The following is a 26,322-nucleotide window of genomic DNA, read 5'->3' on the forward strand; positions in this document are numbered from 1 at the left end:
AGAAAGATTAAAAATGATAATTGCCCAAGACATCTATGGGACACCATCACATGTACCAATATATGCATAATGAGAGTCCCAGAAGGAGAAGAAAGAAAGTGGCAGAAGAAATAGTCAAAGAAATAATGACAGAAAACATCCAAAACTAAGCAAGAGATGTAAACATGAACATCCAAACCTTAGAGAACACCATTCAGGATAAACATGAAGAAAAATACACACCATCATATGTTAATTAAACTCTCAGATGCAAAAGACAAGGGGAGAGATCTGAAAGCTTCAAGAGAAAAGCAACACATTACAAACAAGGCAAACCCCATAAGATTGAGTGCTGATTGCTAATCAGAAATAATGGAGGCAAGAATGCAGTGTGTTGAAATACTTCAAGTTCAGAAAGAAAACAGCCACTAGCCAAGAATTATATATCCAGTGAGACTCTCTTTCAAAAATGAGGAAGAGATTAAGACATTCTCAGATAAATAGAAGCTGGAGGAGTACCACTACACCTGCCCTAGAAGGAATGATTAAGCAAGTTCTTCAGACTGAAATGAAAGAATATTAGAGAGTGGTCTAAAGCAGCATAAAGAAATAAAGACCTGAGGTAAAAGTAACCATTTGGGTGGCTAAAAATGTCAGCATTATTGTATTATATAGTTTGGCATGTAATTCCACTTCTTACTTCCTACATGTGCTTAAATGAAAATGCCTAAAAATTAATGATAAATCTAGGGTTTTGGGGGACATAAAATGTACAAAGATAGTGGTAACAAGTACAAAAAGATGGTAGGGGAATGAATGGATATAGGAAAAGTATATGTGTATGCTAGTAAAGAGAAGTTGGTATCAAACCAATTATAATTGGTATATATTTAGGGTGTTAAAATTAAACCCTAGTAAAACCACAAGGAAAACTGATTAAAATTATATCCAGATAGAAAAGTTAAAGCACTTAATATGGTACAACTCAAGATAGCAAATAAATATAAAAATAGGCTTTAAAAAAAGTGAGGGACAAAAAAGTACAACACTTACAAAGGCTAAATAGCAAAGTGGGAGAAAGTTCTATGATATAAGTAGTGATTTTAAATGTAAATGGATTAACATTTCCAGTCAAAGGGCAGAGCTTGGCAGAGTGGATAAAAAGGCATGACATGACAATATGCTCTCTGCAAAAGACTCACCTTAAAGGCAAGGAAAAAAGTAGGTTGATAGTGGGAGCATGGGAAAAAAAATACCATGCAATTAGTAACCAAAATAGAACTGGGGAGGGTATACTAATATCAGATTAAATAGACTTTAAATAAAAAAAGTTACAAGATAACAAAGATGGTTATCACAACTTAACAGGAAGATGTCACAGTTATAAATATTTATAGAATTAAAAGCACAATGCCAAAATATATGAAGTAATAACTGACCGATTTGAAAGGAAAGACAGGCTGCACTACAGTAATAGTAGGAGACTTTAACACACCACTATCAGTAATGAATGGAATATCTAGTCAGAAGATCAATAAGGAAGTATAGCACATGAATGATACACTAAAGCAACTAGACCTGACAGACAAATATAAAACACCTCTTCCAACAAAATAAATACACATTCTTCTCAAGTGTACATGGATTATTCCCTAGGATAGACTGTATGTTGGGTGACAAAACATGTCTCAATTAAAAAAGATTGAAATCATACATGGCATATTCTCCAATCACAATGGAATGACAGAGGGAAAAATGGAAAATTCACAAGTATGTGGAAATTAAACAACACATTCTTAAACAACCAGTTGGTTAAAGAAGAAATCACAAGTGAGTTTAGGAAATATCTTGAGGCTAGTGAAAATGAACATAAAGCATACCAAAACTTTTAGCATGCAGTGAAGGCAGTGCTGAGAGGGAAATTTATAACTCTAAATGTTTAAATTAAAAAAGAAGACAGACTTTTATCAACCTGAAAACAGGAAGAACTAGAAAAAGAAGAGCAAACTAAACTCAAAGAGAACAGAAGGAAGGAAATAACAAAGATTAGAATGGAGATACATGAAATTTAAAAATTAAAAAAAAATAGAGAGAATCAACAAAATAAAAGTGGTTCTTTGAAAAGATCAATAAAATCGAGAGCTTTAACTAGACTGACAAAGAAAAAAAGAAAGAGGATACAAATCATGAAAACCAGAAACAAAAGAGGGTGATTAAAATAAAAAGGACTAGAAGTGGATACTATGAATAATTATGCCTATAAATTAGAAACACACAAACTACCTACATGGACTCAAGAAGAAATAGAAGCTCTCAACAAACCAATTACTAGAAAAGAGACTGAATCAGTAAACAAAATTTATCAACAAAGAAAACTCAAGGACCAAATGGTTTCGCAGGAGAATTCTGCCAAGAATTCTGAGAAGACGAATGGGGAAAAAACACATTATCTTCTCAATTGATGCAGAAAAGGCATTTGACAAAACCCAGCATCCTTTCTTGATAAAAATACTACACTATGAATAGAAGAAAACATCTTCAACAAGATAAAGGACATTTATGAAAAACCCACAGTTAACATCCTACTTAATGGTAAAGATTGAAAGCTTTCCCTCTAAGATCAGGATGAAGACAGGGAAGCCCATTGTCTTCTACTCGATGTTCTTGCCAGAGCAATTAGGCATGAAAAAAAAATAAAAGGCATCCAAATTGGTAAGGAAGAAGTAAAACACTTTTCCTATTTCCAGATGATATAACCCTATATACAGAAAATCTTGGAAAATCTACAACAAAGCTCCTGGAACTAAGAAATTAATTCAGCAAAACTGTGGGGAACAAGACTGTAGCAGTTTGATATAGTTATCCAATAGATAACTATATTGATATAGAATTCCAAAAATAGATATTGGATTATGTTTGTAATCTGGTCTATTACTGGGCATGACTGAGTTATGATTAGAGCTTTGACTGGGCCACGACATTAGAGCATGGCAATGACAGAGTTGGAGCTTTTGATGAAAGGGTTGTGATGTTGGAGATTTGATGTTAAATTTGATGCTAAAGTCTTAAGCTGGAGCCCTGGGAAGTAAGTTCACAGAGGAAAGAGAAGCAAGCCCTGGGAGAGAAGCAAGCCTCAGGAAGGAAGGAAGCTTGAACCCTGGCAGATGTCAGCAGCCATCTTGCTCCAACACATGAAAAGACTTTGGTGAGGGAAGTAACTTATGTTTTACTGGCATCTGTAAGCTCCTACCCCAAATAAATACCCTTTATAAAAACCAACCAATTTCTGTTATTTTGCATCAGCACCCCTTTGGCTGACTAATACAAAGACTGAACCCCCAAATCAGTGTTGCTTCTATACAAAAGCTTTTGAACAGTCATAACAAGAAATCAAGAATGTAATTCCATTCACAATAGCAACTAAAAGAATAAAATATTTAGGAATAAGCCTAACCAAGGATTTGAAGGGCTTGTACACAGAAAATAACAAAACTTTACTAAAAGAAATTAAAGAAGACCTAAATAAATAGAAGGATATTCCATGTTCATAGGTACCATTAAAATATGAATCCTAGCCAAAGTAATTTATAGATTGAATGCAATCCCAATCAAAATTCCAACAACCTTCTTTGCAGAAATGGAACAATCATCAAATTTATATGGAAGTATAAGGGGCCCCAAATAAATTAATCTTTTAAAGGAAGAATCACATTGGAGGACTCATACTTTCTGATCTTAAAACCTATTACAAAGCCACAGTCATCAAAACAGCATGGTACTGGCATAAGTACAAAAATATAAATCAAGGGAATAGAATTGAGAACTTAAATATCAAGCCTCGCATTTATGACCAACTGATTTTTGACAAGGTGGTAAAGAATACTCAATTGTGAAAGAAGAATTTCTTCAACAAATGGTGCTGGGAAAACTGGATCTCTGTTTACAAAAGAAAGGAGGATCCCTACCTCATACCATATAAAAAACTCAACTCAAAATGGGTCAAAAACGTAAATATAAGCACCTTCAGGATCTTGTGTTAGGCAATATTTTCTTAGATTTTATATCAAAAAGCACAAGCAACAAAAGGAAAAATAGATAAATGGGAAATCATAAAAAAAAAAACACTTTTGTTCCACAAAGGACTTTATCATGAAAGTAAAAAGACAACCAACAGTATGGGAGAAAATACTTGGAAACCACATATTGGATAAATAATTAATATACCTTCAACTTAAAAACAAAAAGACAAACAACCCATTTAAAAATAGGCAAAAGACTTGAACAGACATCTTTCTACAGAAGTTATACTAATGGCCAGAAAGCACATGAAAAAATGTTCAACATCATTAGCCATTAAGGAAATGCAAATCAAAACCCATTAGAATGACTCTTATTAAATAAAAATAAAATAAAATAAAATAACAAGTGTTGGAGAAAATGTGGAGAAATAGTTACATTCATTCATTGTTGGTGGCAATGTAAAATGGTGCAGTCATTGAAAAAGACAGTTTGACGCTTCTTCAGAAATCTAAGTATAGACCCTAAAAAGAAATGAAATTCTGACACAAGCAACAAGATGGATGAACCTTGAAGACATCATATTGAGTGAAATAAATCAGATACAAAAGGACAAATATTGTATGATCTCACTGATTTGAAACAATTAGAATAAGAAAACTCATAGAGTCAGAATTTAGAATACAGGTTACTAGGGGATGGGAAGGGATAGGGAATGAGAGATTAAAGCTTAAAATGTACAGTGTTCCGTTATGGAATGATGAAAATGTTTTGGTATTGGATAGTGGTGATGGTAGCACAACAATATGAATGCAATTAACAGATCTGAAATACATATCCAAATAAGATTAAAAGGAAATGTTAGATTGTACATATGATAAGAGAATACAAATTTTTTTTTAAAAATCCATGGAACTACAAGGGCAGTGGACCCTAAGCCAAACCATGGACTTTAATTAATAGCACAATTATAAAAATGTGCTTTCATCAATTATAACAAAAGTTCCACACCAATGGAAGATTTTGGTGGTAGGGTGGTATATTGGAATCCTGTGTTTTGTGCATGTATGTTCTATAAACCCACAACTTCTCAAAGAGGGAGAAAAGTTAAATGCACAATTACCACATGACCCAGTAATTTCACTACTAGACATTTATCCAAAAGAATTGAAAATGGGTACTCAACCAAATACTTGTACACACATATTCATAATAGTACTATTCACAATAAACAAATGGTGGAAATAACTCAAATGCCTATCAATGGATGGAGAAACAAATTGTGGTGTATAAATACAATGGAATATTGTTCAGCTATAAGATGAAATGAAGTATTGATATGTGCTATGCTATAGATGAACCTCAAAAACATTATGCTAAGTGAAAGGAGTCAAACATTAAAGATTAAATATTTTATTATTCCAATTATATGAAGCATCTAGAATATCAAGTAGTGGTTTCCAGGGTCAGGGGTAAAGGGAAGAATGGGATAACTGATTAACATGTATGAGGTTTTGTTTTAAGCTGATGAAAAGACCTTGAAACTATAGAAAGGGGATAGTTGTACAATATTGTGTATGCACTAAATGCCATTTAACTGTCCACTTTAAAATGGTTAATTTTTTACTTGAATTTTATGTCAATAAAAATATTTTTAAAAATTAAAAATAGATAAACTGTATTTGATGATTTTTTCACAGCCAGAATTAACTAATCCTCGAAACATGTCAAAAAAAATTCATAGCAGCATCCTTATCTGTGCTAGAACTTTTATCAGATGGCTTTACAATAATCATCTATTCATGCCAACTTTTGAAATGATGAAACAAGTATTTACTGGCAGTAAAAGTTCTTCTCCAGTTTTCTTGTAATTAATTACCATTTTCTTTCAATGTATCAACTAACTTTAACACTTTAGCATGAATGCTAGAGAAACTGCCATTTTTAAAATTACAGTTTTCAATTCAAACTGTAAGTAAATGCTCCATTTCAACTTTAAGCACTTTCTGTTCTTGGTGCAATTTAAACTAAAAAACGTTGAAAGGACTCTCTTTTTTCATATTCATTGTACTTTTCAAATGATTCATACAGCAGCTTCATGAAGGCTTTGCTTTCTTGTCACCATTTTCAAATTTAATTGCATCCAGTTTCATATGCAGTATTTTGTTTTTAAAGATTTATTTATTTATTTAATTCCCCCCCTCCCCCAGTTGTCTGTTCTCTGTGTCTATTTGCTGCATCTTGTTTCTTTGTCCGCTTCTGTTGTCGTCAGCTGCACGGGAAATGTGGGCGGCGCCATTCCTGGGCAGGCTGCACTTTCTTTCGCGCTGGGTGGCTCTCCTTATGGGGCGCACTCCTTGCGTGTGGGGCTCCCCCAGGGGACACCCCTGCATGGCAGGGCACTCCTTGCGTGCATCAGCACTGCGCATGTGCCAGCTCCACACGGGTCAAGGAGGCCCGGGGCTTGAACCACGGACCTCCCATGTGGTAGATGGACGCCCTAACCACTGGGCCAAGTCCGTTTCCCCTCACATGCAGTATTTATCACTTTTTCTCTCTTTCACTTTTTTTGCCTTTTCCCTCATACAGTTGTCCCTTTTTGTAAAACACAATGTGGAGACAAGGAGGCAATACAACTGCACATTTTGTTGTCTGTGTGTGAACTGAATAAAATGACCAGTGAGCAATCATTGACAGACTTATGAAGAGCAATGTAATTGGTCAAGTACATGATGCACAGCTGTGGTTTACATAATCATTTGGGAATTGAAAATCTAGCAGTGAAATTAATACTTTATTCAACTACTCACAGTTAATATATCAAGATAGGTGAAATTTGAAACATATTGTTGGTGTACTGGCGTTTAAACAGTGGTAACTAAAATTAATGCACCTCTCAACTGTGCAGAGCAATGACTGCCTCTATTTGAGTGAGTATATTATAAAACATGAGCCCCATATTACATCAACAAAATTCAAGAGGTAAGAGAGAGGGCAACATGAAATTTTACTATCTGACCATGCTGAAAAATAGGGAGGGAATAACTAAAGATACTATTTTCCTGGACTTTACCAATTAAGAATTGTAGTTTAAAGTGCTTTTGAAAAACATAAAGAAACAACCACTTATGAGATTAAAAAGACAAAATATACATCCTAAAACACTTAAAAAAGAATAATGTAAAGAAATCATAGATCATACATAAAAAGAAAGAAAACAAAAAGGCAAGAGATGAGAAGTTAAGTACAAATAAATCAAGTATAGTCAGGAAGGTAAACATATTAGGTTTCTTCTCAAGAGGCAAATGTAGGACAAACAAAATCCAGCTCCGGTTTGTTCAGAAAACAAACTGAAAACAAAGTGATTCAAAACTGTAAAGTATAAAAGGAAAGTGAAATGAAAAGAGAGGGCAGGAGTTGCAAAATGAATATCAGATGAATAATTAAATGTTGCTATGACTAAAGTACACAATGAAGATCACTAGTTGGAAGTAGATGTGGCTCAAGTGATTGGGTTTCCATCCACCATATGCGAGGACTCAGGTTTGATTCCCGGGGCCTCCTGCTAATGGTTTGCCTGTGTGGCGAGCCTGTGCCCACATGGCAAGCCACATAGCAAGATGATGACTCAACAAAAAGAGAGAGGAAGGGGAGAGTCCAGAAAAGCAGGAACTGAGGTGGTGCAAGTGACAGGGAATCTCACTTAACATTGAAAGTCTCCAGGATCCAATCCCAGTGAATCCCAGAAGAGAGAAAAAAAACGAGAAGACAAAAAGAGAAATAGACACAGAAGATCACACAGCAAATGGACACAGACTGCAAAAACAGTTGGGGTGGGGAAAGGTGGAGGGAGGAGGGGAGGGAAAATGTTACCAATAAAATTGTTTTTAAAAAAAGATCACTAGTGTTAACGTCTGCAGGGGTGGAATCTGTGATGAGCTGGCGGTAAGTATGAGCACAAAGAAGGGACAAAATGGGGGCAAGGGGTTGTCTTCAGGTGGGGCTTTGTGGGTTTGAGGGGGGCTGGGGATGGGAAGAGGGGTAATATTGTCCAAAAATTGGGGGGAGGGAGGGGCAACATACGAACATGGGAGAGTGTCAGGTGTTCGTTGAGAACAAAATGTTGAGAAAATCGTATCAAAGTATAAGTAGGAGGGTTACCTGTTTAGGATGCTCAGGGGATATGGTCTGATGCGGGACGGTCTTCGGGGGAATAGCTGAAGGCTCATTTTGCCAAGGTGGGTTGTACCATTGGGAAGAGACCCAAGAAGTGAGAGTTGGGGTGGACCCACATCCTGGGGAGGACTAATGCCATCAAATAGAGAGAACTGTATCTCTCGTGAGAAAGGATGGCTCCCAGGGCATTAGGGCAGTTGAGAAAGTCAGGTCCTGAATACTGCTGCAAGTATCTCTGGACATGGTTTCTTGGGAAATGGAGATTGGCTGGCATTGTGGGCCCCAAGGGGAGGGGAAAATGGATGTGGAATGGATGGAACCAAGGTAAATATGGGGGCAAGAGAGGACTTCTGTGAGAGTACACGAGGATGAATATAAAACATGTAATATTACACCAAAAACATATAGGGGACGACAGACTAATAATGTAAACTGTAAGGCAAAACATAGGATAACTAAAAAATTTAGAAAACTATACAATCTAAAGTATGGACCACATAGTAAGCACAGATGTCACCTTGTTTGAAAGCTATTGTCTTGGAATCTGTACATCAGTTTCAAGAAATATGATATGAATAAGCTAAAAGATTATCGCTGTGGAAGGGAAAAGGTTTTATGGTGGATCTGGGGAAGTACTGTATATTGTATATATGAATTTCAGTGATCTAAGACTCTTGTGAAGCTGACATTATGTTGGGATCCACTTTACAGGAAGTTTTGGATCACAGAGTGGTTCAACAATGGCAGCGGAGGAATACTGATATAGGATGTTATTGACAGGATATATATGGCTGACAGGGAGTTATACAGGGCATATGCCCAGGGTATATAGTAATGTCTAGATATACTCATAGTGGAAACAATTAAAAACAACAGCTGGGGGTGTACTGGGCCCCTGGCCAGGGAGTCACTGTCGTGGACCGTGGGGGAGCAGCGGCAGTCCCCCAGGTGCAAAGGCAAGAACCAGGAAGGAAGGAGGACCCAACAGTAGGCTCCTGATACTAATGGCTATGCTTTTGAGCCTATACACCTGCAATAAGAACAAGGCCTAGAGTAGCACTGTGCCTGGGAGTTTCCTCCTGACAGCCTTCATGTTACTCAAATGTGGCCACTCTCACAGCCAAACTCAGCATGTAGATGCAATGCATTCCCCCCAGTGTGGGACATGACACCCGGGGATGAGCCTCCCTGGCACCGAGGGATCACTACCACATACCAGCTGAAGATGCAACTAGAAAATGACCTTGAATTAAAGGTTCAATACGGATCAACAGAATATCCCTATCTACATATAATAACATGACTTCAAAATGCTGTTTGACCTAATGTAAGGGGGAAATGGAAAGCAGAAATGAGATTATAAGGCTATGAGTCTCTAAAAAAGAGTCCGGAGGTTGTCAGAAGGAATGCCCTTATGCACAACTGAGCAGAGTCTAAGAGACAGATAAAGTAGATACAACCCCAGGTATTGGTTCTTTTGAGGGATAAAGAGACCCACGGGTTCTATGGTCATGGCAGATGGGGTTCACTGCCATGGCAGATGGCCCTTCTTTGGAGCTGGTGTTTCTGCATGATGGAATTGGACTCAGAGGAGATCTCTTCTCACAAGACTTGCATGCTACTTTATTGGAATTGTAGTTGGTGCTGGGGTTTAAGATATATTTAGGGGATTTGAATCTCTGGACTGATAATAAGACACCCAGGCCCAGAGCCTCAACAGACTTCAGTTCCTACACTTTGATTTATTGGACTTACCCCACTCAGCTAACATGGAGTTGAAGAAGGTCAACCACCACACCATGGAGCCTAGAGTGTCTACAACTGAAAGCAGGAGGAGTGCATCCAGTATCCATATGGAATCTAAGCCCCCATTTGACATACATGTGCAATGGACACAACCAATCCAATGTCCACAGAGAAAATGTGGAATAGGTGTGGGAAGGGTAGCCATGGTGGCTGCTGGGTTTGGGGAATGGGAGGAAGAGATGAGATGTGGAGGCGTTTTCAGGACGTGGAGTTGTCCTGGGTGGTGCTTCACGGACAATTACGGGACATTGTAGATCCCCCCAGGGCCCACTGAATGGAATGTGGGAGAGTGTGGGCTATGATGTGGACCATTGACTACGGGGTGCAGTGATGTTCAGAGATGTACTTACCGGGTGCAATGGATGTGTCACGATGATGGGAGAGAGTGTTGCTGGGGGGGGAGTGGGGGGTGGGGGCAGTGGGGTTGATTGGGACCTCATATTTTTTTAATGTAATTTTTAAAAATAAATAATTTTAATAAAAAAATAAAGATTATAGATATTTTAAAAAAAGAAATTTGTAATAAAAAACAAAACACTGCAATTTTGAGAAATAAATGCTCAATAGTATGGGATAGTCAAACTCTGAGATTCTAGTTTAAGGGATAAATGGAAGTCAGAAATTGTATCTTTCTGGGCACTTCCTAGTGCTCATTTCTCTTAAATAAAATGCAGATGACCTAAAAAAAAAAAAAAAGATCACTAGAAATTTCCTTACAATGTTGAGTATCACCATATTGAAAAAAAAATAAGTTTAATAAAAGAAACAGTTAATAAAAAGCAATATTGGGAGATTTAAAATACTATTTTCTTTGAAAAAGCAACTAGGAAAAATGTAAATAGTAATATCAAAAATTAAAATAGAAATTATTTAAAAGTTTATGTCATTCAAATAAGGTTTAAACATGCTTAGGTTCATCTGTATTAAATTTTCCTGAGGAAAAAAAAAATAGACCCGTCATACAAAGGATTATACTCAGCTATTATTAGATTTGAGTTTTTGTCAATAAAAATGTTGTGGTTCATGTTTTAATTTTTTTAAAAAAGTTTATATTAAACTTTGTACTATGCAGAAAACACCGTTTAGTCTCCAGGTTCCATAGACATTTAACCTCCAAGCTCTTGGGGAAAAAAAGGCAAAAAAGAAAATAAAAATAAAATTCCCAATTCATTGCCAACTATAAAGTAAAATAAAATTAATCATAACCTCTATTATAAAATTATTTGAAAGTAAATAATTTCTCAAATAATTGTTAGATATAAAAACTGAAATTCTGGACATTGTGGAGGTGAATTTTAAAGAGAATACAAAACATATACACCAAACATAACACGCAACAGAAAACTTATTAATTGGAATCTTTTATTATCAAATAAATAATCAAAGACAATAATTAAACATTCAACGGAAGAATTTAGATTCTTGTCAAAAGAATATGATAAGTATGAGGAAACAATTTATAAAGGTAAAAGTAGAAGGTAATTACAAAGAAAATTAAATAGTAAATTTAAGTTATGGACAGAGGGTCTGGGGGGATTTGGTGGAAGTGGTCCACTTAGAGCACAGGCTTTAGAATATATGTTATCTTTTAGTTTTCAAACAATAGGAAAATCCTTTAAAAGCTGGCCATCTTTTTTACTGTCAACTTGCATCAGAGCTTCTAAATAATGTTAGTGATAAAATACTTTTCCTCACCAGTGTAGATCACTCCAGAGCAGTCCCTTCCCTTGGTACATCTCTTTGGAAACCACTGATGGAATGAGAAAACAGAAAATACAAAAGAAGGCAAAAAGAATTATGGCTACAAATATGGAGAAGGATAAAAATCTTATATATGAATAGATTGCACAACTCTATGCTAACAAATGTGAAAATCCTTATGAAATTAGTTATTTTCTAGTGGAAAATAAATGGCCCAAATTGACTCAAATATGGTCTGAAAAAGTTAATGAAAAGAATAATCAAAGGAGAATGTTAAAACAATATAAAAATTACTTTCTTAACCAATACTTTATGTTTTTTTTTAGATTCACTCATATTTTCTATTAAACATTCCAGGAACACTTAATTCCTGGAGTACCTGAACTACTCCAGAATAGTTCTCCATGGATTTCACAATTTTGTACTTCTCATCTTTGAGAGAGGTCATTAACATTGAACTTGCTTTGGACTATTTTTTCAAGGATGTTTGTACAGCCTTGGAAGATAAGAGACACAGCCTACTTCTGGAACATATTTATTTACTGTCCAGGATAATAAAAATAAGTTCTCCCTCTAGAGCAGATGTGCTTACACTATGTTTGTTAGCCAACTCCTAAATAAAATCAGACTTCCTCTACTCACTGTTCTCCTGCAAAGCATCCCACGGCCTGTGAAGACATCACCTGGCCTCATCTTGTGTAGCCTTGTGGGAATTAGGGCTCAGGAAGCAGTGTAACATTACAAGAGCTACTGCTATTGTGTAAGTAATATATTGTCTTTTGTCTCCATCCCAGGTCTCCTGTCTTCTGCCAGTATCTATGAAATTGCGGCAGACAAACTTGTTAGCTTGCAAGTAGGGTAAAATCTCAGAACTTTTCAAATTCTTGACAAAACAATATGGAAAACAGCACGATTATTTGAATAAATCTAGCATAAGCCCAGTGTGAAAATCAGACAAGGAGACAATATAAAGAAATCTTCTAAAGATACAGATACATTTATAGAAGAGCAACAATCCTAAGTAAATATCAGCATATGGAATTCAGATCAATTCCATAACTATTATGAAATAATATATTGTATTCCATTCATGTGTATTATGGGGATATAAGGATGGGAAAAAAGTAGGATTATGTCAACGTAATCATATTAATAATCCCCAAAAAGAATGTTTATGAAATTCAGCATCAATTACTTATTTAAAATGTTAAGATAAAATATAGAATAACTTTAAAACATGTATCAAGATAGTTAACTGTATTGTGCATTTAGAATATGTTAGGTGAATTAATAAGTTGCTAAATACCTAAGAAGAAAATGTTGAAGCATTTCCATTAAGATAAAAAGCAAGACAAGGATTTTAACTTTCACTATTACTATTCAAAATTGTTAAGATTAAGTAAGTAATCACCAACATAAAAGAGCTTTATATATTTCAAAGGAAGAGGAATTTTATTTTTAATTTTATGATAATATGATTAAATAATTATATAAGGGAAAATTGCTGATTTAATAAAAATTCAAAATATTTTAATAATTTAATATATTTTAAACTGTAAATTAAGGAAACAGAAGAATCTCCCTCCCTCCTTAAAACAGTAGAAAATGAAGAGTAATCATAATTCATAAGTCAAAAGATATTAAAACTTAATATAGGGAGCAGATGTAGCTCAAGTGGTTGAGCACACACTTCCCACGTACAAGGTCCTGGGTTCAATCTCTGGTATGTCCAAAAATAAAAAAATAATTAAAAACCTTCATATAAAGCTAATATGGTTAAAGTCACAGCACTGTACATACACACATACATACTAATTGCATTGATAGTCACTTCTTAATTTATTGGTTTCCTATTTTATAACTATTTAGATTTTTGAAATGCTGTATCATTTTTGTTTACTTATTTTAATACTAAGTAATACTAATATTAATAATAGTGACAATAGTATATTTCAGGATAGTTTTAAAAATCACCAACACAAAAAAGAAATAGATATCAACTATAGAAATAGATATCAAATATAATTCCATTTTACAATGAAATATTTATCTTTTTTCTCATTACAGAATTAATAACTTTTAACTACAGAAAAACAAAAATGTACAGATAAACCAAAAGACAAAATAAATTTTAAAATCTTCCCTCAGCATACCTCAGAGATAACAACTATTAACATTTTAATAACACATTTTTCTATATATATATTAAATGACAATATACTGCTTCATACCCTCACTTTTTCACTTAACTATACATCATACATATCTCCCAAAGCCAATGGATATAGGAGATCTTTTTTTTTTTACTTTATTTCAACTTCAAAAAATAAAATAGAAAAGACAGCTTAACAAATTATGGAGCATTACTTTAAAAAATCCTATCCACGCACATTTATCTGGCCAATGTACCCTGTTCTGTCTTAAATGTACCTGTACGGCCACTGTTGCTTCAGAGAATTCAACAGCTCCTCTTGCAACAAAGAGCAGGGTTGACTTACTCTTGTTTAACACAGTCTATATTCTCTAAACAACTCCTGATCAGCAAAATGTTTACAAGGGTAAAAATCTGGATATCATGGATATTTTGTAGCCTGATTTCATCTGCCCTTGGCCGAAGGGAAACTAAGAAAGAGAAAAATTGCCCCTGACAGTTGGGAATCGGTCTAGTACTCTCAGTCAGGCCTTCACGTTCTCAGTGAACATAAACAATTTCATAGATCATCAACACCAGAAAAAGCCACTCTGTGACTATGATGGATCAGAATGAAGCAAAGGATACAATATCTGGACTTTGTCCAAACTACAAAAATGACCAACATGTTCCTGTCCTGCCAATATCTGCTGACTCTTCACCAATTACAGCTTTTCTGTCTAGATTTCCCTCCTTCTAGAAATGAGTAACATACCCAATCATAGAATTACCCATCACTTCCTGACAGAATCCAATTCAGAGAGAAGACTTGATTTCCTAAATCCTCCATAAAATCCTTCAAATCAGGATAGCTCCAAATCCTAGAAGTCCTTTCTAATACACTTTTACCAAGATTCCCCAGTGGTTCCCAATGGTAGATTTTGCCCATGGTTGCAACAAGTCATGATCCCAACTTATTCCTCATGGTCTGTGACTGAAAAGCATTAACACCTTAAAACACTTAGATTTTCTGGCACATGGTTAGTGCTTAAGAAATATGAGCTGCTATCATTTGTAGAAGGCAGCATATTGTAAGGTAAAGAATACGAATTTAGAAATCGTACCTTGAGCTAGTCCTGTTCTGTGCCATCTTGCTATAGCAACTCGATATTATTTATGAATTCCAAAAATAGATATTGGATTGTGTTTGTAAACTGGTCTGTCCCTCTGGGTATATTAGATTGTATTAGATTCAGAAGTTTCATTTGTACTTTATTTTTTTTATGTTTTTTAAATTTATTTTAATTATTTATTTCTCCCCACCCCTTGTTTACGTTTACTGTGTCTATTTGTTGTATGCTGTTCTTCTTTTTAGGAGGCACCAGAAACTGAACCCAGGACCTTTGATGTGGAAGGGAGCCACCTCTGCTCCCTGCTTTGTTGTGTCTGTCATGTTTTTCCTCATGTCTCTTGTTGCATCATCTCACCGTGCCTGCTGGTCACGTCAGCTCGCTGTCTTGCTCATTGTATTTAGTCAGTCAAAGGAGTGCTGATGCAAAATACCAGAAACCTGTTGGCTTTTATAAAGGGTACTTATTTGGGATAGGAGCTTACAGATACCAGGTCATAAAGCATAGGTTACTTCCCTCACCAAAGTCTATTTCCACGTGTTAGAGTAAGATGGCTGCCAGGGTTCAGGCTTCCTGGGTTCCTCTCTTCCCAGGTCTTGCTTTTCTCTGGGCTCAGTGCCAGTTTTCTCCACAAGGTCAGCTGTAGACTATGACGCTCTCCAGGCTTTGACTCTCTCCACAAGGTCAGCTATAGACTATCAGGTGAATGGGTCTGTCTCTCTACCCAGGGTTTCTGGTGTGTCTAAGGGGCCATCTCTATTCCTCTGTGTTCTTCTCTTAGTTCAGGTCCTCTCTTCCCAGGGCTTGCTTCTCCTTCTCCTGTGTGCTTACTTCCCAGGGCTCCAGCTCAAGACTCCTGTATCAAACTCCAAATCAAAACTCCAACATCAAAACCTCCAACTCTGTCCTTTGCCATGTCTTCTATCTGTGAGTCCTCACCCACCAAAGGTGGGGACTCAAGACATCACTGAGGTGGCTCAATCAAAGCCCTAATCATAATTTAATCATGCCCAGGTACAGAACAGTTTACAATCATAATCCAACACCTATTTTTGGAATTCATACTATATCAAACTGCTACACTCATCTTCTTTAGGAGGCACCAGGAACTGAACCTGGGACCTCCTATATGGTAGGCAGGAGCTCAACTGCTTGAGCTACATCTACTTCCCACTTTTACTTTATTAAATTAAGATTATGGCTTTTATTTGACTGCACATTAGGGCATGTGCAGGGTTGTATCCCTTCATGGGTATAAAACAGACACTCACATGGAAGTGGCTGCCTAATACACGTGCCAAACCCCAGATTTCTCTAAACTTCAGTTTCTTTATCTTGACATGAAGTACAGCTCTGTTTTCCTAGGGAGTAATGAGCAGTATTACATGAGCTAATTAGATGAGGCATTTTTGTCAGTCAGAACCAACAGGATATGTGAGTATGTAAATTGCCACATTGTGAGCAAGGACAAGTCCAAATTCACTAGGGCAGGCCAGGAGGCTAGAAATTCCAGTAAGAGTGAGGTTGAAATCCTTAGGCTAGACCCTTGGGGCAGAGTGAAGGGAATAATCTAAAAGCAGAATTCCTTCTCCTTCCTGGAATCCTAACTTCTCTTTAAAGCTCTCCAACTGATTGAATAAAGAACACCTACATTGTCGAGTTTACTCTCCTTCTCTCCTTTACTTAAAGTCAGCTGACCATAGATGTAAATTCCATCTGTGAAACAGCTCCACAGCTACAACCACGCCACTTTGACCAAACAACCTGACACTATAACCTAGTCAAGTTGTTCCATAAAATTAAACGTCACAGCATTCATTTATATTTATTTCCTTCCCTCAACCTCCTATTTCTTTATTCAATTTCTAAAACAATAAGTGAACTATTAGAGAAGCAATCCTTTTTTTTTTTTTAATCTTCTCATAGAGACCCACAATAAGCAAAAACAAAGACTCAAACTCTTAATCTAATTGGTGGTCATTTATGCTGTGCTTTCTTTTTTTCTATCCAACAGGATGCTAAAAACCCTTAAACAAAAAGTAACAGAATGAGAGAGAGAAGGTGTAACTTTGCCCCTTGACAAAGGAAGAAGTGACCAAAACTAGAAGGAAATATTTCTTAGAGACTGAGCATATGTACAGCCACTCCTACACACATTCAACAGATGATCTGAAGTTTTTAATTCAACTTACCCAAAACTTTAATAATCATTTATTCCATAAATAAAGCAGCACTTGCCCTTACCATGGATATTTGGCATGGAAAGAAAATATGGGAGAGCAGGGCTGGAATGGAATTTCTTCATCTTTGGGTTTGAGGGAAAAAGAATATCTCTGAGGAGGAATTAGATGAGGAACATGTGCTAATCACATTAGTGTCCGTAAAAAAGGAGCCTGAGGAGGAGCATCGAATGGAACCCAGTACTTCAACTGCAGGAGTTAAGCTAAAGGAGTCTAGGAAAAAGGATGAAGTCTATCTTACTCAAATGAACAAGCAATTCAAAGCTTGCTCAAAGCCTAGTTATAAAGAACCAGGGCTTCCGTTGCTGACCATTTATCCTCCAGTTAATAAGATGCATCGGGACACTTTGAGGAAGTGGTGCCAACAATTTAATTTGAGTATCGATGGCCAGAAAATAGAGGTTTATCTGTGGCTCCAGTAACATGTTTACCCTGAACAAAAACAAGATAGTCCTGGCATACCACAGGAGGCTAAGTTGCAGTCGTGCCTGAAGAAATGCAAGGCAGCGACCAAGACAGCAAAGGATCAGAAAAGTTGAAAGAGAAGTTTGAAAGAGGAAGTGACTAATACAGTTGAAGTGATAAGTTCAGCTCAGGAGGCAATATTGGCATCATGGACAAGAACTGCTGCAAGAGCAGCTTAGCTGTGAATTCGTGCCCCATTCCTACCTCTGTTGAGACCTTCTTGCTTCAAGCCTCTGGTGTCAGATGGCATGTGGCCCATGGCAGAGTTCTCCCTGCAGACACAAAGGGTTGGGCTCCCCTGCAGTTCCACGCAGGGCAGGTCTGGGTACCTGACACCCCCAAGAGGATGACCTCTCTCTTCCCGTTACCAGCCTGCCCTTTCCCATTCACAGACATAGAAGGTAATAGCTGTGCCCTGAAAATCTGAAGAGGAATAAAAAATCAATGAAAAGATTAATTATAATAGAAAGGAAAAGTGACCTCCTTTGAATATACCAGCATCACTCTTTTTGGATGGGCAATGTTTTAATAAACAAGAAACGACTAAGAACCCATAGCCAAATTGACTTGCATCCCAATGATCGCTGTGCTGTGTCCTAACCATCTGCAATCTGCCTACTTTACACAGTTTAAAAGGGAATTTCTGGATTCTGGACCTGGGGTTTGCCAGAAAGTGACTGCTACTGCTGCTCTTTATGAGCTGCAAACCAACGAAAAACCCAATTCAGGGGAGCCAATGTGACTCAGTGGTTGAGCACCAGCTTCCCACATACGAGGTCCGGGATTCAATCCCTGGTCCCTGGTACCAAAAAATAAAAATAAAACATAAAATAAATGTTCATCTATGTATTGGTTCCATATAAATTACTGTTAGAGAAGAATCATTACAGAAAAAGTCTCAGTAAATATTTTAACATTAAGTATGTAGCTACATATACATTGTATGCATATATAATATATTCACAATATCCATATGGTATTTAAGGGTATGGTGAAATATTTCTTATTGTAATATCGGCACAATTTGCCATGTTCAGTCATATTGTGTGTGTGTATATTTTCTACAATAAAATTTCTACAAGTGTATTTGCTGTAGAATAAAATTCCTACAAGTGGAATTGCTGAGTAAAAAAAAAAAGAAAGTATGATATAACCTCTCTTTTATGTTTGAACATGGGTCCAATAAAAAAAAAGAGGAAGAGATTTTTTTTATGGTTTTGTCCCACATCAATAATTCAAAAAGAGACTAAGAGGAAAAGAAGGATAGGAACTGTAGGTTATATTCAAATCAAGTATAAAAATAGAAATGTGCCTACTGAAACTAGAATTCAGTGTTTATTTCATGAACATTTCAATTCATTTGCTTCTGATATCTTCAGTTTTATCTAAACACGTTCTATTATTTATTAGTTTTAAGAAACTGTCAGTGTTCTCCATGGGGACAAAAAAAAAAAGGTTAAAGGGCTAACAAGAAAAAATAACAATGAAGAAAATTAATTGTGTCCAATAGAAGTTAACTTTCAGTATATAAGAAAAAATCTCATTTTGTTTAATTTTTACTTTTTCTGTTGGTTATTTGGATTCCACATAATAGAATTTTAACTTCAGAATTTAATTTATCTCAAATTCTGAAGAAAATAATTTAGTTATAAGATTGTTTTAACCACATGGTAAAATACCAGCTTGGTGCTCCACTAACACAGGGATTAATCAAATTATTTAGGAAATACGAAATAAATATGATCAATAAACAATCTCACGGAAATGTATTCATATGATTTTATTCTGTCATTACGTAATTTCCTGAATCTTTTTGATACTTATTCTCCAATACATTTAAATATACATTTGTTTTATATGCATATATAATGGTATATTACAACACTAACCATCCCTTGCAGCACATTCACATCAGTTTAATATTCACCATTCATTTAGCCTTTTTTAATGTAAATTTTGCATTTTCTTTTGTGTGGTGTCTTAGATTGTTCAGCTTCTATGACAAACAGCATACAATGGATTAGTTTAAACCATGGAAATCTATTGGCTCACAGTTTCAGAAGCCAAAAGTCCATTGCAAGGCATTGCCTCGCAGGTTTGCTTCCTCCCTGGTTGGTAGCATTCTGGCTGGCTGGCAGTCTTTGGGTTTTTGGCTTTCCCATGACATGGCCATGCCCTCTCCCTTCTCTTCCTGGGTCCTGCTCACTTCCAGCTTTCAGCTGCTCCCCATGACTTTCTCTGATTCTGGCTTCCAGTTTCTTTCTCTTTATAAGGCCTCCAGTAATCTAGATTAAGACCCAACCTCATTCGTTGGGCCACACCTTAACTTAAAAAAAAAAATAGGATCTCCTGAAGAGTACAATGGATTTGCTACCACAGGAAAGTGGACTAAGATTATTGGGGTATGTAATTCAATCTAACACATATGGTTTTATAATTATTATTTTAAATCATTCTCCTTCTTAAGAGTGGTTATTGAGTTTATAGTCACTTATTGATTTATTTATCAATTTGCCTACTCAAGAGGACAAATGATCATGTCCTCTTCGCTTAATCTCAGAAAGCTAGATCTGAATGAAAAGTAATGGTGACATGTCATTACTTGACAATAAATTATTAAGCACTGCAATTATTATTTTGTGAGTCTGATTATAGAATGGTAAAATTGTAGATGTTTGGGGGGCACTGTAAAGCACAAATCTTAAGATCTCTAAGATGTATTTAAAGGAAAGTTAATGAATTAGTTATTTGATGTACATTAATGAATCTCAGGTAACATGCCAGATGTAGAAGTAGTTAAATATTCTTTATTTTGTGTAACAACTTTTTACTGACTCTGTGAATCTATCCCATCCATTAAGTGGGAAATAAAAATAACTTGTCTTTACCAGGAAACTGTTTAGAACACTCAGGTAATGCAAAAGATTGATATGGGAGCATAACTTTTTTCCAGTTACATGGTCTGTTCAGGTCTAACTGCTTTCATATTATGTTTGAGGAATGAAAATCTTTGTTAAGATTTCTTTGGTATCCCTGTGTTTTAGTCTCTTTGGCTGCTCAAGCAAATACCATGCAATGCGTTGGCTTAAACGTGGGCTTTTATTGGCTCATGGTTAAAGGCTTGTAGAATTCCTAAATCAAGGTGATGCTTTCTTCCTAAAACTGGCATTCTGAAGCAGGCTGCTGGTGATCCTCGGTCTTGGGTGCCTCCGTCACATGGCAATGCGAATGGCAGCCTCTTCACCTTCAGTTCACCATCAGTTCCTTCCTGTGGCTTTCTCTCTCTGTCTGAATTTCATTCTGCTTTTAAAGAACTCCAGTAGTAGGATTAAGACCCATCCTGATTGGACTGGGCCACATCTTAACTGAAGTAACCATACCAAACTTAAAATGGGTTCACACCCACTGGCATTGAGTAAGTTTAAGAACATGTTTTTCTGGGGCATGTAGCTCCTAACCACCATACTTCAGACTTACCAAATGGGCACTCTTCACTGTGATTTGGTCTCCCCAGCTGTGCTGCTGTAAAGCTAGAGATCTACTACCTCTCTCAGAAACCAGAGATCTCTTTGTTTCTATCAGCCTGCATTTGACTTTCTCTGTTTCTCTGTTTGCACTTTCTGTCTCTGACTCTCTGATTCTCTTTCTGGTCTGTCTCTCTCCCTCTTTCTCTCTCTCTCTTTCCACCCCCTCCCTGTCTGTTTCTATCTTTCTTGTTTTTATCATTTGATTGGTTGGTTAATATGTTGTCTCCCTTGCCCCTTGTTGGTTGTTTGAAGGAGTTTAAGGCAAAGATCAAAGAAAAAGGTTAATATCTCAAAATATCATATAGCCATACACACTATGCCAAGTCTAATGGATTAATGTCACAATATTTCTAAGACCTTACCCTAGTTAACATATTTATTTATGTATCAACAACCCAGTTTAAAAAAAGTGGACAAAGGATTTAATCAACATTTCTTCAAAGAAGATATACAAATGGGCAACAAGCAAGTGAAAAGATGCTCAATATAATTAGACATTAAGGAAACGCAAATCCAGAGCACAATGAGATACCACTTCATACCCACTAAAATGACTATAGTTTTTTTAAAAAAATGACAAGTGTTTGCAAAGATGTGAAGGAATGTAAACCCTCATACATTGCTAGAGGGAACATTAAATGGTGCAGGCACTGTGGAAAACAGTTTGGTGGTTCCTGAAAAAGTTAACCCTTAATGTAACACTTGACTCAGTATTTCTACTACTAGGTATATACCTTATGAATTGAAAATAAGGACTCAAAAAGATACTTGTACATAATGTTCATAGCAGCATTTTCATAATAGTCAAAAAGTGGAAACAACCTAAGTGTCCAAAAAAGATGAATGGATAAACAAAATATGGTGTATACATAAAATAGAACATTATTCAATTGTAAAGAGGAATAAAGTTCTGATACATGCTAATGATTTTAACCTTGAAATCATTATGCTGATTGAGAGGACTCAAACATGAAAGAAAAAATATTACATGATTCCACCTATATGAAATATCTAGAATGAGAAAATTAATAGAGACAGAAGGTAGACAAGAAGTTACCAGGGATGGAGAGGAGGTGGGAATGGGAAGTTATAGCTTAATGGGTACAGTTTCTGTTTGGAGTGATGAAAAAGTGTTGGTAGTGGATGGTGGTGATGTAGTACAACTTGTAAAAATAACTAATACTACTGAATTGTATGCTGGTTAAAATGGGAAATTTTGTGTTATGCTTAAATTTTACCACAATAAAAAAATATTTTAAATCACTGGGAGCTCACCATACCATGGGAGTAAACAGCCTGGAGCTGCAACACTGTGCTGCAGAATGGCTTACTTTCTTGCTTCCACTAGGCATGGGTACTGCTCCTTATCCTGCCAGTTCTGCTGGCCATGATCCTGGTATATTGCTGCCTCTTCCATCTCTGGAAATAGGATGTAGCTGCTGCTGCTGCTGACACACATTGCCAGACTGAATCCTTTATGAACACTTCTTCCTCCTGGTAGTCTCACATAGGCATTTGCCATTCCCTTACTGAAATTGGAGATTGGACAGTAAGTATTTTTAGATTCTATAATGGGAGATGAGCTCTGCCCATAAGCTGGAAAATTCCAAAATTATTGGAAAGTGATTTCAATGTCAGGCTCTCAAATAGTAAAAAAGCCCAAGTAAATTCCCTCTCCTATCAACCTTATTTAGCAGTCTAACGCTGCTTCCAATATCTTGTCGTGCCCTTACTTTAGAAAATCTATTGTTTCTCACTAACTGAATATCTTAAATGGAGCACCTACGATCTTCTGTTATTAGACTACACTGTAACTCCACCAAACCATCCTATTCCTGTGCAAATTCTGGCTTCTTAATGTCTCTACAACACAAATCCCAAAGTCAATACTCTGCATATATTCTGCCTTAAGCATGGAATGCCCTTTCCTTAATTTTTCTGTGCAAATCAGGGATGGTAAATTTATCTCTACTCTAGTGGTATCTGTGATGAATGGTAGAGTCTTACTGCAATGCTATATAGAGAATTTTAAGACAGCTTCAGGCTCAGTGGCAACATGACTGATTACAGATGTCTACCATGGTTGAAGGAGAAGGAAGTCACCCCCTTGCAAATCCCTGCCCTTCCTCGTCCAAAGTAGACTCAGCTTTCAAAGCTCAAGTCCAGTCCAACCTCTTCTATTAAACGTTGCCACTTGAGGATAACTCACTATGATCTATCTTTTAACAACTTTGACAGAACTTGTTCTTCACACTTTTCCATCTCTTTTCACTGTATCTTGAATATATTACATCTTCATGGATCATGTTCTCACACTGCTTTGGAAAATTCACCTGTCATGATAAATGTCCTCTCTTTGGGAAACCAGTGATTCAGCAAATATCTTAATCAGGTATTTCATCCTCTAAGGCTCTATATGCAATTTCTTTTTTGCTGCACAATCGCATGCAATTCTTCTCAATATTCCTGTATACCAAGAAAAAAGAATAGATCCTAAAGGACAGAAAATCCTCTAGAAAGAGTCTAGTTTGATAAATATATGGTAAAAAATTTTGAGTGTCTTGATTTTTGAGCATACGAGTTTATAAACACTAGTTCTTGATGTCTCAGCAGAATAATGACAAAAAGGAAAGGGGGACTCCATCTATATTTTATAAATACAGATGACATAAACATAGGTAATATGTTTGTACATAACCATTTTTCATAAATTATGCTTAATTTTGGAGAAAGCCTAAATTTCTTTTATCCTTTGCTTTAATGTATGGTATAGCAAAATGAACAAATCTCTACTCAAGTAGTAAGCTGTTCAGTTGTCTTTCAGTTTCCTCAAGAACAAATGTACCACAGACATCTAATATGCCCATGCATTTCTTTATTGACTTCCTGGCTTACTGCATATTTTCAATACCACAAACCTTCCTTCAGTGACTATACCAGCAGGCCATTCCCAAATCTAACTTTCCAATACTATCACCTTGCAGCCAAATGCACACCCTGAATTCCTGCCACATTCCATTCCTCACCAACCTCAACACCCTGGAGTCTTCACAGAGCCTTCAAATTTGCTCTTAATGTTTCTTCATACCACAGTATCTCCCTAAGCCCAGTTTTTGGCAGACAATTTTCTGCTGAGACATCGACAACCAAGTCTTATGCCTCCTCTTCATTTAAGTTCCTCTCAGATCCCCAAGGTCCGCTAGAATGGCTCACACCCTAAGTTTCCATAGGACTGTTCTCCATTAAAACATACTGGATTTTGTGGTTCTTACATTATCTGTTTCCCAGGTCTCCATGCCTGGAGATTGTGAGCTCCAGGAAGGCAGAGCCCATCTCATTGTTTTTTGCATCCCAGTCCCTGGCATAGCACCTGATGTATATTATGCACTCAATAAATTTTGGATGACTGACTGGAAGGTGGCTGTCACTTTTGATAGGTTTTGATTATTCTTAAAAAGCTTGCAATATAGTCTTATACTTTCAACACGATGATAGATTATATATCTTCAATAACTCTCCCTTTGAAAATAATTCAAAATGCTGGGTAAAATATCAAAGGCATCTCTAGGATTGACAGAATTTGAAATACAATAGCAAAGTCAAAGCGGAACTCTGGTGACTGAGCTCTCCTTTTAAATTCTACAGGAGTACAATGTGTCAGAGATGAAGCTGGGTCCGCCCCAGTTAATGAGTTAAATAAAAGACACTGGCATAATTCTGGAAACCTAAAGCAGTGCACACTCTAGGTAAGGGCGAACTTGAAGCAAACCCACTGTGCAAGAGGGAAGAGGCAGCAAGGGAAATTTCTTTTCTCTACCTTATTACTGGGTTTCAGAAGAAAGAATATTCCCTAGTTAAAATTTCTAACCACAAGCTGGCTCTCTCTCAAGTGTGTGCCCCCAAATCATACTACTTGGGTGATTCAAAAATCCTCAGGAAAACTTAATATATACTGACAATTGGCAGTAGCACTCCTAAGTACCTGGCAGAAGCAAATACAAAATCTCTCTGGATCAACTGACATCTTAAAATATTACCACTGAAAAAAATTCTAGGAACATAAATTATAGCAAAAAAAAAAAAAAACATATGGCACACACATAATGGACCATAAGATGGAAAGAAACAACAGAAAAAAATACATATGCAAAACTTTTAGATGGGAAAATTACCTGATATGGAGTGTAAAATATGTATATTGCCATGTTTAAAGAAATGAGAAGCATGATAATATAATGAACAAGAGGCATTTTTAAAAACCAGGCATTTGAAAAGAACCAAGTGTAATTAAATAATTTCAACTAATGATTACAACTTAAAAAACAAATTAGGCAAGGCCAAAGAGACAATTAGTAAAATGAAAGATTAATATATAAAAATTATATAGAAATGAGGAAACAATGGAAAAGAAAGAAAAAACTATATAAATTGCAACCATGAAATGGAAAAAATACATAAAAGACCTTTAAAAGACTTAAATAAAGGTATTTTAAAAGATTAAAGTATTATGCTCTCAGTTGTATATAGGAAGAATAATACAGCAGTGACTAAATTTTCTCCAAATGATCTATATATTCAGTGGCATCCTGATAAAAATATATACAGGGAATTTTTTGGAACTTGAGTAAGTAGAATCTACTGTGTTTTTGTGTAAGGAGACAGCTAAGAGGACAAAACTGTAAAAGAACAAGAGGAAGAGACTTCTAGGACCAGATATCAAGAACAATAAAAAAGACATAGTAATACAGTTAGTGTGTATGGGCACAAGAATAGGAAAATATACCAATAAAACAGAATGGAGAATCCAGACTGTAGTGAAAAGGCATAAAATGTAGCTCCATGCATCAGCATAGATGAATCTTACATATATAATGTTGAGCAAATATCAAATCATGGAATAAAAGATACATTATTATTTCATTTATATAAAGTACAAAGTTGCAGAATTTCAGTGACATATATTTTAGGAGAATATGCACATGTGGGTAAAGAGTAAAGAAAAACAATAGAATAAGAGACAAAATCAGAATGGTTATCTATGAGGGAAAAAAGGACTGGAAAAAGACTTTTAAGATATTGGTCATAGTCTCTTACTTATTTTGGGTGGTGAATTTGGAGGTCTTAGTGTTGTCTACTCTTTATGCATCCCT

At 36.1% G+C, this 26,322-nt stretch overlaps 1 pseudogene; it reads left to right on the plus strand.

Moving 5' to 3' along the window:
- LOC101414402 (developmental pluripotency-associated protein 2-like) overlaps window positions 1-18,134 on the plus strand; it is a 130,387-nt pseudogene extending 112,253 nt beyond the window's left edge.
- The last annotated feature ends 8,188 nt before the right edge of the window (window positions 18,135-26,322 follow it).

The sequence above is a fragment of the Dasypus novemcinctus genome, chromosome 15 (genome assembly GCF_030445035.2).
Source record: "Dasypus novemcinctus isolate mDasNov1 chromosome 15, mDasNov1.1.hap2, whole genome shotgun sequence".
Lineage (NCBI taxonomy): Eukaryota > Metazoa > Chordata > Mammalia > Cingulata > Dasypodidae > Dasypus > Dasypus novemcinctus.